At 44.7% G+C, this 16,471-nt stretch overlaps 1 long non-coding RNA gene across 3 annotated transcripts in view; it reads left to right on the top strand.

Annotated features, from left to right (window-relative positions):
- The window catches only part of LOC115458382, a 67,257-nt gene that overhangs the window by 41,949 nt on the left and 8,837 nt on the right, over positions 1-16,471 (top strand). For 2 of the 3 annotated variants that reach the window (XR_003940046.1, XR_003940048.1), the window contains exon 3: positions 2,115-2,157. This is a non-coding gene — a long non-coding RNA (uncharacterized LOC115458382). Of the gene's footprint in view, positions 1-2,114; positions 2,158-14,536; positions 14,548-16,471 lie in introns of those variants that run through there. The other variant, XR_003940047.1, reaches the window with a different exon arrangement.

The raw sequence follows: 16,471 nt of genomic DNA, 5'->3' as shown, positions 1-16,471 counted from the left end.
TTAGTTGATATCCCAGCACCTAAAATTATGCACCTCCATTTACACTAATGAAAACTTGGTGTAAATGCCAGCACGTAGATTTAGATGCACATAATTCTATAATTATGTGAGTAAATTTCAGAACACCCATGAAATGCTCATTTCCCCGCCCATAACTATGCCCCTTTTTGCCTGCACGCGTTACAAGTTAGGTGCACTGCGTTACAGAATATGGTTAGCGAGTTGTGCACATAAATTGTAATTATTGCCAATTAGTGCTCATTATTGCTTCTTAAGAGCTTTCATCAATGCAGATTAGCTTAAGCCAATTAAGTTGTGCACATTGTTATAGAATATGCTTGGATTTCGGCGCTAATCTCTAGTCACACTACATAGAATCCGGGGGATAGTGTTTATCAGACATTAGCATCTCAAGAAGCCGAACTACTAACAATTCCCCCACCTTCTTGTACAAAGCTTGGCTGTGCAAACGACTTATTTTTGCTATGATTTAAATAACCATAGCAAAAATACTTTTGTGAACAAGCTTTTAATGACACACTGGCTCCCAATTTGTCTGAGTTGAAGGGCAGAACATCTAATATAATAAAACGCACCGTGAACGTTCTAATGAGGACAACGTTCTGAAGCCATCTGACGTCACTCCCTGAGTCCCTGGCTGTAGGGTTCGTGGCGTTCGTGGTGTGAAGCCACCCAGCCGTCTCTGCCCCGCCCTCGCGTCTAAACAAACAAATCAGGAAACGAAGCGTCAGGGAAGGAGGCGGCGCTCCCGACGTCTAGCCTTCCCTTCGCTGTGTTCCGCCTTCAAAAAAAGGCGGAACACAGCAAAGGGAAAGCTAGACGTCGGGAGCGCCGCCTTCTTCCCTGACGCTTCGCTGCCGGAAACGCCACGGAGGTAAAGTTAAAAAGAATAAAAAAAACAAAAAAGGGATGCATGGATGCGAATGGGGGGGGGCATGGATGCGAAGGGGGGGGGAGAGGGCGGGCCAGGCTGGGACATGGGAGAGAGAGGAGCATGGATGCGAGGGGGGGCCATGGAAGGGAGAGAGGGGACTTGCTGGAAAAGGATGAATGGAGGCGGCAGGGGACAGAGGAGCATGGATGGGCATGGATTGGGAGGGCAGGGCTCAGGGAAAGAGGGAAATTGCTGAAAAGGGATGAATGGAGGGGGCAAGGGACAGAGGAGCATGGATGGGCATGGATTGGGAGGGCAGGACTCAGGGAGAGAGGGAAATTGCTGGATAGGGATGAATAGAGGGGACAGATGGGCATGGATGGATATGGATTGCAGGGCAGGACTCAGGGAGAGAGGGAAATTGCTGGATAGGGATGAATAGAGGGGACAGATGGGCATGGATGGATATGGATTGCAGGGCAGGCCTCAGGCAGAGAGGGCAATTGCTGGATAGGGATGAATGGAGGGGCCAGGTGACAGAGGAGCATGGATGGGCATGGATTGGAAGGGCAGGACTCAGGGAGAGGGGACTTGCTGGATAGGGATGAATGGAGGGGACAGATGGGCATGGATGGATATGGATTGCAGGGCAGGCCTCAGGCAGAGAGGGGAAATGCTGGATAGGGATGAATGGAGGGGGCAGTGCCCATGGAGAGAGGGGAATTGCTGGAAATGGATGAATGGAGGGGGCAGGGGACAGAGGAGCATGGATGGGCATGGATTGGGAGGGCAGGACTCAGGGAGAGAGGGAAATTGCTGGATAGGGATGAATAGAGGGGACAGATGGGCATGGATGGATATGGATTGCAGGGCAGGCCTAAGGGAGAGAGGGCAATTGCTGGATAGTGATGAATGGAGGGGCCAGGTGACAGAGAAACATGGATGGCCATGGATTGGGAGGGCAGGGCTCAGGGAGAGACTCACTCTCTCTCTCACACACTCACACTTTCACTCTGACTCTCAAACAGTCACTCTCACATACACTCTCCCAAACATACACACTCCGAGGAAAACCTTGCTAGCGCCCGTTTCATTTGTGTCAGAAACGGGCCTTTTTTACTAGTTTTAGTATAAAACTGTTTGATTGCTATTCTAATATGAATTAGTGGATAAAAGTTAAATACAATAATGCACAACTCACTCTTCTTGCTATTTGCAGGGTTTTTTCTCAAGTCTGAGAGGAAAGATGTCTCCTGAAGAAGGTACTGCACTGTGAGGCTTGTGGGTCAATGCTTTCCCATTGCTAATCTCTTATATCTGTTTACAGAGTCACAAAAGGAGGATTGATTTAATAACTGTATATTAGTGAGCCTGGTCCAGTCTTCATTTTACTCTGTGGCATCTATGGGGCTTGTAATTCTGTTCTGCTTAGAGAAATGAGAACTACAACAATGGGGTAAAACCATTCTATCCCTGTTGATCTTGACAGTTCCATTTGATACTATGGACAACGTTTTTCTCTTGGTGAAATTTTCATCCTGAATGGCGTTTCATCCTGGTTTAGATTTCTTAAAAATATTTATTGAAATTTTGAAGTAATTGCAAGTATCCACTTGTTACAAAAAATTTTGATAAAGGGGATGACCAAAAATAAACATATAGGGAAAAACATTAACATAGAAGTAATAAAATAATTAGTTCCTCAAATTAGACCACAAAAAAATAAGGGGCAGAGACTAGAACAGTGGAGTTAGTCAAAGAGGGGACAAAGAAAAGGAACTAAGTACTAGCATAATGCAGAATCCTTCCCTATTACTATGTTACAGAATAGAAAGTCAGTACAGTTGTGACAGATGATACAGACACTTTTTTAAAATCAAGAAAAGACTGTAATTGGTCTGGGACAAAGAAAAGATACTTAGGGCCCCGTTTACTAAGCCATGTTAGAGGCGCATTAGTGCTTTTAGCGTGCGTTAACCATTAAAGCGCACTGTGTAGGTGCTCACAATATTCCTATGGGCACCTAAACAGTTAGCATGCGCTAATTTTGTGCATGCGCTAAAAATGCTAGTGCACCTTAGTAAACAGAGCTCTTAATCTCTATGTAATAATTTAAACATTTGCTTGGGTACCTATGAAAAAAACTTGGCCTCTAAGGCCAAAGTCTCTTGTCTCATTGAACAAAATCATTTTTGCCATTCTTGTGTCATCCAGGAAACATCAGGGTAAATCCATATTCTCTGTCGCATAAAGAGTATTGGATTTTTAAAAGTAAAGGTGAATAAGCAAAATCAAGTCTTGCTCAAACACACTACAGACCAATAATGTTGATCTCGCTTGGACCTCTTCATTTGATGATTCTAAAATTGCTGACATGTCCAAAGCCTCATTACTTTGAAGTTCTGGATTACATCTTTTTGGGAGACCACATACCTTAATAAAAGGTGGCACATTAGATATAGGTATATTTAAAACCTCTGGAAGGTATTTCTTCCATGTTTCCAAGGGAGATTGACCTAAAGAGTTAGGAAAGTTTAACACCCTCATGTTCAAACGCCTGGAATAATTTTACATCTGTTCCAGCTTTATATGTAAAATAATCTTATTTATTTATTGCACTTGTATCCCACATTTTCCCACCTGTTTGCAGGTTCAATGTGGCTTACAAAACCTGTCATGGCATCACCATTTCATGGTACAGAGATACATTTGATGTTACAAAGATATCAATAATAACATGGCTAACAATTCAATCTAATCAAGCAATTACCGAAAAAAGACAATCTTAGTAAGGGAGGAGTGGAGATGTGTTGTAGTTAGTTATGGATTCTCGTGATAGGCTTTGGTGAAGAGATAGGTTTTCAACGATTTGCAAAAGTTTGTTATTTCATTAATTGTTTTCAAGTGATTTGGAAGAGCATTCCACATCTGCATGCTCGTGTAGGAAAAGCTGGACGCATGTGTTATTTTGTATTTTAATCCTTTGCAGCTGGGGAAATGTAGATTGAGGAAAGTTTGGGCGGATCTTTTGGCATTTCTGGGTGGGAGGTCCACGAGGTCAAGCATGTAAGACGGGGCTTCTCCGTGAATGATTTTATGCATAATCGTGCAGATTTTTAATGCAATCCGTTCTTTAAGTGGGAGCCAGTATAATTTCTCTCTTAGGGGTTTTGCGCTTTCATATTTTGTCCTTCCAAATATAAGTCTGGCTGCGGTATTTTGGGCAGTTTGAAGTTTCTTGATAATTTGTTCTTTAAAGCCAGCGTAAAGTGTGATGCAGTAATCCAGTTGGCTTAGTACCATTGACTGTACCAGGTTTCGAAAAATGGCCCTTGGGAAGAAAGGTTTTACTCTTTTGAGTTTCCACATGGAACAAGACCATTTATAATGACTTCACTTCTTTAGTGTCGCTCTCTAAAGTCTCAATTCTCTGCAGGTGATCTCTCTCAATAGTTCCTTGCTTATTTGCCAATTCTGATACCGTAGTTACCAAAGAACTTAAATCCATTGAACATTTATAAATCAAAATGTCCATTATCAAAAGCATAGACCAAATACCTTGTAAAGGCATAGAACCAGTTATTACGGCCACTGTCTCTGAAGTTCCAATCACACTCCCTGAGGCTCCTGGAGCTGCAGACACCATTCTACTCAAGGTAGCCTATTGTTGTTGCTGGGGGTCGACCAACACAAGGCTTCTTGCTGATGTATCCACAAGGACCTTGGTAGCAGCTGGAACATTCTGGCTCTCCAAAGAGCCTCCTCTGGAAGACAATTCTGCCATTGCACCCATTGGAGTCCACTCCAAATGGGGGCAGCCCCTCTTGGGGAGAGAGGATTCCAAATGGGCTAGGAGATACCTCACTCCCAAGCAGCACTCGATCTCCACCTCCAGACACTGCAGCGGGAGATGAATCCACAGTCATTATGGGAAGCCTCTGAGAGAAGTTGTCGATTTGTGGCTGCGAGGTAACTGGGGAATAAAGTTCTCCATCAATATAGGACATGTATTCTGCTTCTTGTGGACTACTTGGCATTATTTGCAGACTGCAGTTTCCTCTTCTTTGTCTTTCCCCTAGAACACTAGCACTTACATGTGTGTGTACACTTACTCAAGAGTGAAAGCAGGGCATCTAAGTGCTATTCTGTAATGGGTGTACATATGGGCAAAGCATGAGTATAACAAAGGTAGGGCTCCCGCTTACACACATAACTTACAGAATACTGTAAGTTGTATACAGTGGGGGAAATAAGTATTTGATCCCTTGCTGATTTTGTAAGTGTGCCCACTGACAAAGACATGAGCAGCCCATAATTGAAGGGTAGGTTATTGGTAACAGTGAGAGATAGCACATCACAAATTAAATCCGGAAAATCACATTGTGGAAAGTATATGAATTTATTTGCATTCTGCAGAGGGAAATAAGTATTTGATCCCTCTGGCAAACAAGACCTAATACTTGGTGGCAAAACCCTTGTTGGCAAGCACAGCGGTCAGATGTCTTCTGTAGTTGATGATGAGGTTTGCACACATGTCAGGAGGAATTTTGGTCCACTCCTCTTTGCAGATCATCTCTAGATCATTAAGAGTTCTGGGCTGTCGCTTGGCAACTCGCAGCTTCAGCTCCCTCCATAAGTTTTCAATGGGATTAAGGTCTGGTGACTGGCTAGGCCACTCCATGACCCTAATGTGCTTCTTCCTGAGCCACTCCTTTGTTGCCTTGGCTGTATGTTTTGGGTCATTGTCGTGCTGGAAGACCCAGCCACGACCCATTTTTAAGGCCCTGGCGGAGGGAAGGAGGTTGTCACTCAGAATTGTACGGTACATGGCCCCATCCATTCTCCCATTGATGCGGTGAAGTAGTCCTGTGCCCTTAGCAGAGAAACACCCCCAAAACATAACATTTCCACCTCCATGCTTGACAGTGGGGACGGTGTTCTTTGGGTCATAGGCAGCATTTCTCTTCCTCCAAACACGGCGAGTTGAGTTCATGCCAAAGAGCTCAATTTTTGTCTCATCTGACCACAGCACCTTCTCCCAATCACTCTCGGCATCATCCAGGTATTCACTGGCAAACTTCAGACGGGCCGTCACATGTGCCTTCCGGAGCAGGGGGACCTTGTGGGCACTGCAGGATTGCAATCCGTTATGTCGTAATGTGTTACCAATGGTTTTCGTGGTGACAGTGGTCCCAGCTGCCTTGAGATCATTGACAAGTTCCCCCCTTTTAGTTGTAGGCTGATTTCTAACTTTCCTCATGATCAAGGATACCCCACGAGGTGAGATTTTGCGTGGAGCCCCAGATCTTTGTCGATTGACAGTCATTTTGTACTTCTTCCATTTTCTTACTATGGCACCAACAGTTGTCTCCTTCTCGCCCAGCGTCTTACTGATGGTTTTGTAGCCCATTCCAGCCTTGTGCAGGTGTATGATCTTGTCCCTGACATCCTTAGACAGCTCCTTGCTCTTGGCCATTTTGTAGAGGTTAGAGTCTGACTGATTCACTGAGTCTGTGGACAGGTGTCTTTCATATAGGTGACCATTGCCGACAGCTGTCTGTCATGCAGGTAACGAGTTGATTTGGAGCATCTACCTGGTCTGTAGGGGCCAGATCTCTTACTGGTTGGTGGGGGATCAAATACTTATTTCCCTCTGCAGAATGCAAATAAATTCATATACTTTCCACAATGTGATTTTCCGGATTTAATTTGTGATGTGCTATCTCTCACTGTTACCAATAACCTACCCTTCAATTATGGGCTGCTCATGTCTTTGTCAGTGGGCACACTTACAAAATCAGCAAGGGATCAAATACTTATTTCCCCCACTGTATATCCCAGTAGTGTAGCTGTGGGTGGGCCCAGGTGGGCACAGACCTACCCAGCAGCAGCACAGCAGTGATGTGGCTGGCAAGGATCCCCAAGCCTCGCCAGCTAAAGACACACAGCATCTCTCCCACCAGGAGATCGAGGGGGTCATTTAACTCTAACCCCCTGACCCCCCTGGTAGCTTTAAATCCTTTAGTTCTTTGCCGGCAGCACATTTCACCTGCTTGCATCAGCCTGAGCCTTCCCTCTGATACAACTTCCTGTTGACAGGACCTTGGAAGTTGTGTCAGAGGAAAGGCTCAGAGATGGCGTGAAAAATAGCAAAGGCGAAAGAGAAGAACCCAGTGGAACTCCACAACAAGCCTTCATGTTGGTGAAACTGATATTTGACCCGTAACACAATGAGGCATATTTTCAAAGCACTTTGGGAGGCTAAGTTCCATAGGTTTCTATGGAACTTTGGGAGGCTAAGTGCTTTGAAAATATGCCTCATTATGTCCTTTTCTTCAAAAATTCTGAAAACCATTTCAGCACATTATCTCCCATGCCCAAAGTGCTAAGTTTACATAACATTTGGTAGTGATCAATGGCATCGAAAGCTGCAGATATGTCAAACTGAAACAACAAGGTTTGTTTACCACGGCATCAGATTTTTCTACAGGTAAATGACATTATTTTATTCTGTGCTTGGTAACTTAAAGATTGGGTTTAAAAGAGGAACTGTAGGATAATGATAAACATAGAATTTAAAAAAAAAGCTGAGTTTATTAGCTAGTCCCCATACCTTTTTCAGCATAGTTTTAAAACTTGAATTTTCTGCCACAGAAGTAACAGATAGCCTATAGAAGGCACAGTAGGGCCTAGTTCAGGCGTCATTCTCACCCACTATTCTCGACTCCCACCCACCCCTAGCTCAGCTCTTCAGTTATATTCTAATTAGGACAAAAGGGCATTTTCATTCAAGTTTTAATTACATTTAACTAGTTTCTGAGAAGCAAACACTAAATAAAATACAAATTACACAAATCTTAAGGCTCTTTATATTCAGCTGATATCCCTAGTACCTTAAGAAGTTTTAAATAAACAGCTCTATAATACTAAGATGCAGACAGTAGTCCAGGAGCAAGAGGGGTGCTATCCAGTCTTTTGCACTGAGAGTCACATGTATGATTATCTCCCAGTTGGTGAGAGGTCATATGTGTGCTCGATGCAAAGAGCTCCTAGCTGTCAGAGAACGAGTCCGTTCTCTTGAGGCTAGAGTAGCAGACTTGGAGGAGCTGAGGGAGAACTACATAGAGGAGGCCTACAGGGACATTGTAGAGAAGTCCCACCTCCAATCTGGCAGCCCCTGTGCTGCCTTGGAGGAAGAAGGCCTTCTAAAAGGACAGTATCGCCCTGGTGCAGATAGAAGTAATCCTGGAGACAGGACCAGCACACCAGGGGATGCAATATCCTCTCGCACCGAGGAAGTGTCTCCAAGAGCCACTGCCCAGAAGGGAAGAGTTAGGACGGCTGTTGTAGTTGGCAATTTGATTATTAGGCATGTAGATAGCTGGGTGACTGGTAGACGTGAGGATCACCTGGTCACTTGCCTGCCTGGTGTGAAGGTGGTGGATCTCATGCCTTATCTAGATAGGATTTTAGATAGTGCTGGGGAGGAGCCGCTGTCTCGGTACATGTGGGTATCAATGAAATAGGAAAATGTGGGAGACAGGTTCTGGAAGCCAAATGTAGGCTCCTAGGTAGAAAGTTCAAATCTAAAACCTCTAGGGTAGCATTTTCCGAAGTGCTACCTGTTCCAAGCGCAGGGCCCAAGAGACAGGCAGAGCTTGAGTCTCAATGTGAGGATGAGGCGATGGTTTTAGATTTGTAAGGAACTGGGCAACATTCTGTGGAAGGGGCAGCCTATTCTGGAATGATGGGCTCCACCTTAACAAGGGTGGGACCAGGCTTCTGGCATCGGCATTTAAAAAGGAGATAGAGCAAATTTTAGACCAGAACCTGGGGGAAGGCCGACAGTCATTCGAAAACACATGATTCAGAAGGTATCTTTCAAAGATATCACCAAAACAGGGAAGAAAGGGTATCTTAATAGCGAGGTTGCAAAAGAGACCATAGTAGATCAGGTGTCCTTAAATAAAAATCAGACAAAAGATTGCAAATTAACACTTTCAACTACTGAGCAAGATGTAAATAGGAACAACAAACAAATTATATTGTAGTGATAGGGTGGATTGAATTGGTGGAGAGGTAGCATTGTATGTTAAGGAGGGCCTTGAATTAAATAGATTGAAAATTCTGCAGAAAACAAAACACATCTTGGAATCTCTATAGATTGAAAATTCCATGTGTAAAGGGGAGTGGAGTGGAGTTGAAGACACCCAAAATCGGCTTTCCATTATACCGATTTGGGCGCCCACGGGAGAAAGACGCCCATCTCCCGATTTGGGTCGAAATATGGGCGCCCATCACTTTCAATTATAAGGCGGATAGTATTTATTTTTACTACATAATATGTTGCACAAGATGATCTGCTTGTTTACCAGTTTCCTGTTCCATAGAAGTCACAGTTTATGTTTGAGAATGTAGTCATGAGACTTTTTACAAGCCACACAATGAAAGTTACAGAAGGAGGAAAGGTAAACTGCCTTGATATATTTGCTATTAAAGGTGGCATAGAGGGGCATAATCGAATGGCGCTGGCCAAATCAACGGCTGGCCATCTTCGGGGTTGGCTCCGCAAAGGGGCGGAGCAAACCGTATTTTCAAAATACAGTTGGGGCCGGCTAAATCGATCGCCGGGTTTACATGAGATGGCCAGCTTCGTTTTCCAGCCATAATGGAAACCGGGCCCGGTCATCTCAAACCTGGCAAAATGCAAGCCATTTGGTCATGGGAGAAGCCAGCATTTCTAGTGCACTGGTCCCCCTGACATGCCAGGACACCAACCGGGCACCCTAAGGGGCATTTCTAAATATTTAAAAAAACACCAAAAATAGATGCCACGAGTATAGCTCCTTCACCTTGTGCGCTGAGCCCCCCCAATTCCCCCCCCAAAACCCACTTGCCACAACTCTACATCATTACCATAGCCCTAAGTGGTGAAGGGGGGCACCTAGATGTGGGCACAGTGGGTTTTGGGGTTTTTTGGAGGGCTCAATATTTATCACCACAACTGTAACAGGTAGGGGGGATGGGCCTGGGTCCACCTGCCTGAAGTGCACTGCACCCACTATGTTTCAACAATTTTTATTGATGATCAACAGAATAAACAAAGACTTAACATTTCTGTTAGCAACATTTGAGTAATTTCTCAGTTGTATACACCTCGATACAAGTCTTCTGCTGTGTCATCAAGAGTTTACATTTTCTCCCTCCCACCTCTACAGTGGTGGAAATAAGTATTTGATCCCTTGCTGATTTTGTAAGTTTGCCCACTGACAAAGACATGAGCAGCCCATAATTGAAGGGTAGGTTATTGGTAACAGTGAGAGATAGCACATCACAAATTAAATCCGGAAAATCACATTGTGGAAAGTATATGAATTTATTTGCATTCTGCAGAGGGAAATAAGTATTTGATCCCCCACCAACCAGTAAGAGATCTGGCCCCTACAGACCAGGTAGATGCTCCAAATCAACTCGTTACCTGCATGACAGACAGCTGTCGGCAATGGTCACCTGTATGAAAGACACCTGTCCACAGACTCAGTGAATCAGTCAGACTCTAACCTCTACAAAATGGCCAAGAGCAAGGAGCTGTCTAAGGATGTCAGGGACAAGATCATACACCTGCACAAGGCTGGAATGGGCTACAAAACCATCAGTAAGACGCTGGGCGAGAAGGAGACAACTGTTGGTGCCATAGTAAGAAAATGGAAGAAGTACAAAATGACTGTCAATCGACAAAGATCTGGGGCTCCACGCAAAATCTCACCTCGTGGGGTATCCTTGATCATGAGGAAGGTTAGAAATCAGCCTACAACTACAAGGGGGGAACTTGTCAATGATCTCAAGGCAGCTGGGACCACTGTCACCACGAAAACCATTGGTAACACATTAAGACATAACGGATTGCAATCCTGCAGTGCCCGCAAGGTCCCCCTGCTCCGGAAGGCACATGTGACGGCCCGTCTGAAGTTTGCCAGTGAACACCTGGATGATGCCGAGAGTGATTGGGAGAAGGTGCTGTGGTCAGATGAGACAAAAATTGAGCTCTTTGGCATGAACTCAACTCGCCGTGTTTGGAGGAAGAGAAATGCTGCCTATGACCCAAAGAACACCGTCCCCACTGTCAAGCATGGAGGTGGAAATGTTATGTTTTGGGGGTGTTTCTCTGCTAAGGGCACAGGACTACTTCACCGCATCAATGGGAGAATGGATGGGGCCATGTACCGTACAATTCTGAGTGACAACCTCCTTCCCTCCGCCAGGGCCTTAAAAATGGGTCGTGGCTGGGTCTTCCAGCACGACAATGACCCAAAACATACAGCCAAGGCAACAAAGGAGTGGCTCAGGAAGAAGCACATTAGGGTCATGGAGTGGCCTAGCCAGTCACCAGACCTTAATCCCATTGAAAACTTATGGAGGGAGCTGAAGCTGCGAGTTGCCAAGCGACAGCCCAGAACTCTTAATGATTTAGAGATGATCTGCAAAGAGGAGTGGACCAAAATTCCTCCTGACGTGTGCAAACCTCATCATCAACTACAGAAGACGTCTGACCGCTGTGCTTGCCAACAAGGGTTTTGCCACCAAGTATTAGGTCTTGTTTGCCAGAGGGATTAAATACTTATTTCCCTCTGCAGAATGCAAATAAATTCATATACTTTCCACAATGTGATTTTCCGGATTTAATTTGTGATGTGCTATCTCTCACTGTTACCAATAACCTACCCTTCAATTATGGGCTGCTCATGTCTTTGTCAGTGGGCAAACTTACAAAATCAGCAAGGGATCAAATACTTATTTCCACCACTGTATACCTTTATGTTTCTACATTTTTATTGATGAAATTGTAGATAAGTACACAACAGATTTTTTGTCATGCGTTTAGTACAAATCTTGATTGTCAAACATGAGCACGGAAACCAGCTGAACATCAACCTTTGAACATTTTATTCCCCATCATACCCTATTCCCCCCCCCCCCCCCCAGGATTGTAATCCACCCAACTGAGTGTAAGTAGTAATGCTCTGCGTGCCCAGTTTTTAGTAACCTGTTGTTCTTCCCCATTGCTCCGTTTATCTTCTACCCTCCCTTCCTCTCCTATTCCTTCGTCGTTCTCCCCCCCAAGATTCGACTCTGTGCCATCCAAGGCCGCGAGGTGCCCAACCACCCCAGTCTCTACTTTTTCCAGCTCCTTTTTTTCTTTGCTGCTCTCTATAGTTCTCTTCAAGATGTCGAGTTCAATACCAGACTGCGGGCTCTATGGGACAAGGATTGAATATACTTATCCCAGGTTAAAAGAAATAATTTTTTCCACTTGAACGTCGAGCGGGCATACTGGAGTTCCAATAGCATCAGCTTATGAAATCTATTCCTCCATTGCCAATATGATGGGAGCTTGATCGCTGGTCCACACCCCCAACACTACTCTCTTGCCCAACATCCCTGCTTTCTGAATCAGCAATTTAAAATGTTTATCTTGTAGCCCAAAGTCCTCAAATCAGTCTAATAGAAATCCTGTTGGGGATAGCCTCACCGGTCGCCCCCCCAGATGTTCCAAATAGAGGGCCACTTTTTTCCAAAATGCTTGGATTTGCACACATTCCCAAAACGCATGCATGAATGAGTTTATCTCCCTCTTACATTTCGTGCAGATTGGAGAGCTAATCCCTCCTACCTTAAAGAGGCATTCCTGTGAGAAATATGCTCTATGTAGTACTTTAAAATTACATTCCTGAAGTTCTGCGCTAACCAACCCTGATGGTATACGCCCTATTAGTTTAACCAAACCTATGGAGGCGGCCAGTAGTCCCAAATCTCGGCTCCACTGCAGTTGTAGTATCTCTTTCCCTGGTTTCCTCTGTATTTTATCTAATGCTAGTTTTAATGTTGATATCAATATCCCCCTATCCTGAATAGGCTAAAAAAACTCGAGTATTTTCTGTCTGAGGGGGAACCGTCGGTCCACTATATTCAAGCTTTGGATATAGTGTTGTATTTGCCAATAGGTGAATAGGTCCCGTGTCTCTACCTTCCCAGATGCCAACATTGTCTCCCATGACCACATCCTCCCTTCTGTGTCTAACAGATCTTGGATATAACAGATCCCCTTACTCTCCCATCATCGGAAACTACTATTATCATTACCCGGGGCAAACTCCGGGCTCCCCACTAGTGATATATGATCCGATTGCCGCAGATTCCCTCCTAGCAATGGGATCAAAAAGTTCCACGATGCCCGAATCGACTTCAAGAGATGGTTATCGCATATTTCCTCAGGAATTTTACCCATAGGGCAGTGTATTAACGAAAAAAACATTCCATTTACCATATGTTGCCTGCTCTAATTTCCGAGGAGTGTATCTTTGTTTATCCAGGACCCAATCCCCCAGATGCCTTAATAAGCATGCCCAATTGTAGCCTTGCATGTCCGGCACCCCTAGTCCCCCCTTGGCTCCATGAGCCTAATAAGTTTTTTAATTGGGTTCTTGGTTTCTTCCCTTGCCAACAAAACTTGGATAATAAAACTATATAAGGCTTTAATTTCTTTCTTAAGAAGCTGAATCGGCAAGGTTTGTAATATATATAGCCATTTGGGAAATAAAATCATATTAAATAATTGTATTCGGCCAAGTAATGATACGGGTAGGAATGCCCACTGTGATAGCGTCTGTCCCGTCTGGTCCAACAAGTGGGCCACATTTAGTTCTCGTATCAGGAACGTTTTGTATGGGAGTTTAACACCTAAATATCACCTAAATATCGAAATTGACGTGTCGCCCACCGCAAGGGGAACTGTCCCTCCCAATGTCTACGCACCATCGGGCTGGTCGGCAACGCTAGCAATTTATCTAAGTTTAGTTTGAACCCTGAAAAATCTCCAAATTCTGCAATGCTGTCCAGGAGTGGAGGAGTGGCCTAGTGGTTAGGGTGGTGGACTCTGGTCCTGGGGAACTGAGGAACTGAGTTTGATTCCCACTTTAGGCACAGGCGGCTCCTTGTGACTCTGGGCAAGTCACTTAACCCTCCATTGCCCCAGGTACAAATAAGTACCTGTATATAATATGTAAGCCGCATTGAGCCTGCCAAGAGTGGGAAAGTGCGGGGTACAAATGTAACAAAAAAAAAAGTTTGGAAGGGATTCCTGGGGGTTAGTCAGGTGTACCAAGAGATCGTCCGCGAAGGCCGAGACTTTAAAGCCATGTTCCCCCATTTCCACTCCTCCAATATCTGGAGTTGAGAGAATTTTCCATATCAAGGGGTCTATACTTAAGACAAATAGTAAGGGTGAGAGCGGACACCCCTGTCGCGTCCCCCTCTGAATATTTATAGATTCTGACAGGACCCCGGTCACCCAGATTTTTGCCCGTGGCGCCGCATACAATGCTCGTACCACTGTAATCCATAATCCCCCAAAGCCATATTTCTCTAGAGGTGCAAACATGAAGTCCCAGTTCACTCTATCGAACGCCTTCTCCGCATCGAAACTGATGAGCAGGGAAGGAGTTTCATGTCTCTACACCCAATCCATCGAGGCTAAGATTTTCCGCACGTTTTTAGCAATTGTTCGTCCCCTAACAAAGCCAGCTCGGCTTTCTTCAATAAGGGAAGGCAGGATCACCACCAGTCTGTTAGCCAACAACTTAGCAAACAACTTAGCCTCTACATTCAGCAATGATATTGGTCTGTAGGACGATGTCTTTTCCGGATCTCGGCCCGGCTTCAACAGTACCACTACCCGGACCTCTTTTAAGGAATCTGACAGGTTCTCGGTCTCTTCAAATTTATTGAATAAAGCTGTCAGGGCCGGCACCACCGGTTGTTCCAAAATTTTATAAAATTTATAGCGAAACCCATCAGGGCCTGGTGCTTTAAGTGAGGCCCCTTGTTTTATGACTCTGGATACCTGTTCTTCCGTAATCTGATAGTTTAATCTAGATCGTTGTGAATCGGTTAAACTTGGAAGGTTCCTCTCCTCCAAATACATATGACTATCTAGTTCACCCTCCGGTGACATAGCATATAATGCTCCATAATATTGTCGGAAAGTTTCTACTATTTCCTCATCTGATCTAACTAGGTTCCCCCCCCCTCCCCCGTAGTCCTGATCTGTAGTATTTTCTGCTTCCCCATTTTCCGGTTCACCAAGTTAACCAGCATCCTCCCCTGTTTATTACCATGTAAGTAGAGTTGATATTTATAATATTGTATAGATTTTACTGCTCGTTCATGTAATAGGGTGTTAAGGGAAGCCTGGAGCACTAATAGATGTTCTTTATTTTGCAGAGTCTGCTTATTACCCCACTGCCTACGAGCTTTTCCGATTTTCCTTTAGATTGTAAGCTCCTTTGAGCAGGGACTGTCCTTCTTTGTTAAATTGTACAGCGCTACCTAACCCTGGTAGCGCTTTAGAAATGTTAAATAGTAGTAGATTTGTTGACCCAAGCGTAGGATTTCCTTGTCTCTCATCTTCTGCTTGTGACTTGAGTAAGCTATAATCACCCCCTGTAAAACCGCTTTTGCTATTTCCCAAAACAAAATCGGATCCTCTTGGTAAACAGCGTTATGTAGCTGGAACTGTGCCCATTGACGCGCTATATGTTCTCGAAAGCAATTATCATGGACCAGGGCCAGGGGGAATTGCCAGTTAAGCCTTTTACCCTCTCCTGCTGGGACCTTCAAGGTCCACCATATATAGGCATGGTCCGAGACCCCATATGGTCCTATTCCTGCATCCTGCACCCTGGAAAAGAGGCTCTTAGATAAAAGCCAGTAATCAATTCGTGATTGGGAAGTGTGTGCTCTGGAAATGTGTGTATATTCCTTTTCATTCGAGTGCATCCTCCACACGTCAATTAGATCTAGGGTCTCACAAAGCATTGGGATTTCCTTTAAGCCCGATCTTTTCTCGGCCCTCTGTCCTCTCGATGTATCTAAGCTAGGATTATGAACCCCATTGAAGTCTCCTCCCATAATGACTTGGGCACCTTCATGTTGGGCAATATTGTGAACCAGCGATCTAAAGAAGGCCTGATCATAAACATTAGGGGCAGATATGTTTGCTAGCAAGAACTCCTGTTTATTTATCACTACTTTGGCTAGAATAAACCTACCATCCTCTGCCCGCCAACAACCCTGGATCTGTATTTCCACTGTCTTCCTAAAAAGTATCATCACTCCAGCCTTTCGATTCTGTGCTGGTGCTTCTAATAGGTGTCCTACCCACCATTTTTTGAATTTAGCGTGTTCTGTCGAAGACAAGTGTGTCTCCTGTAAAAATACTACATCCGCTGCTTGCCGATTTAAAAGCTGCATGATTTTTTGGCGCTTAATCAGGGAGGTTACCCCCCCCCCGACACACACATTCCAAGAGATGTATCTCAATGGCCTCATCCCTCCCCCTTAGGGTCTTTCTCAATCAAGGATTTAAATTTCCTTTGAATAGGAAGAGCCAGCCCAGCCTCCAACTCCTCCCCATTTTCTCGAGCCTCAACATGAGTGGTTTCCAAAGTTTTTGCAGCCACTTCCACGAGAGCCACCACAGCGCCTCCCCCCTCCAGACCGCACAGAGCCGAATCTTCC

This window comes from Microcaecilia unicolor, chromosome 14 (assembly GCF_901765095.1).
Source record: "Microcaecilia unicolor chromosome 14, aMicUni1.1, whole genome shotgun sequence".
Classification (NCBI taxonomy): Eukaryota; Metazoa; Chordata; class Amphibia; order Gymnophiona; family Siphonopidae; genus Microcaecilia; species Microcaecilia unicolor.
Note: the sequence above shows the minus strand (reverse complement) of the source record. Positions and strands in the feature narration are given on the sequence as shown.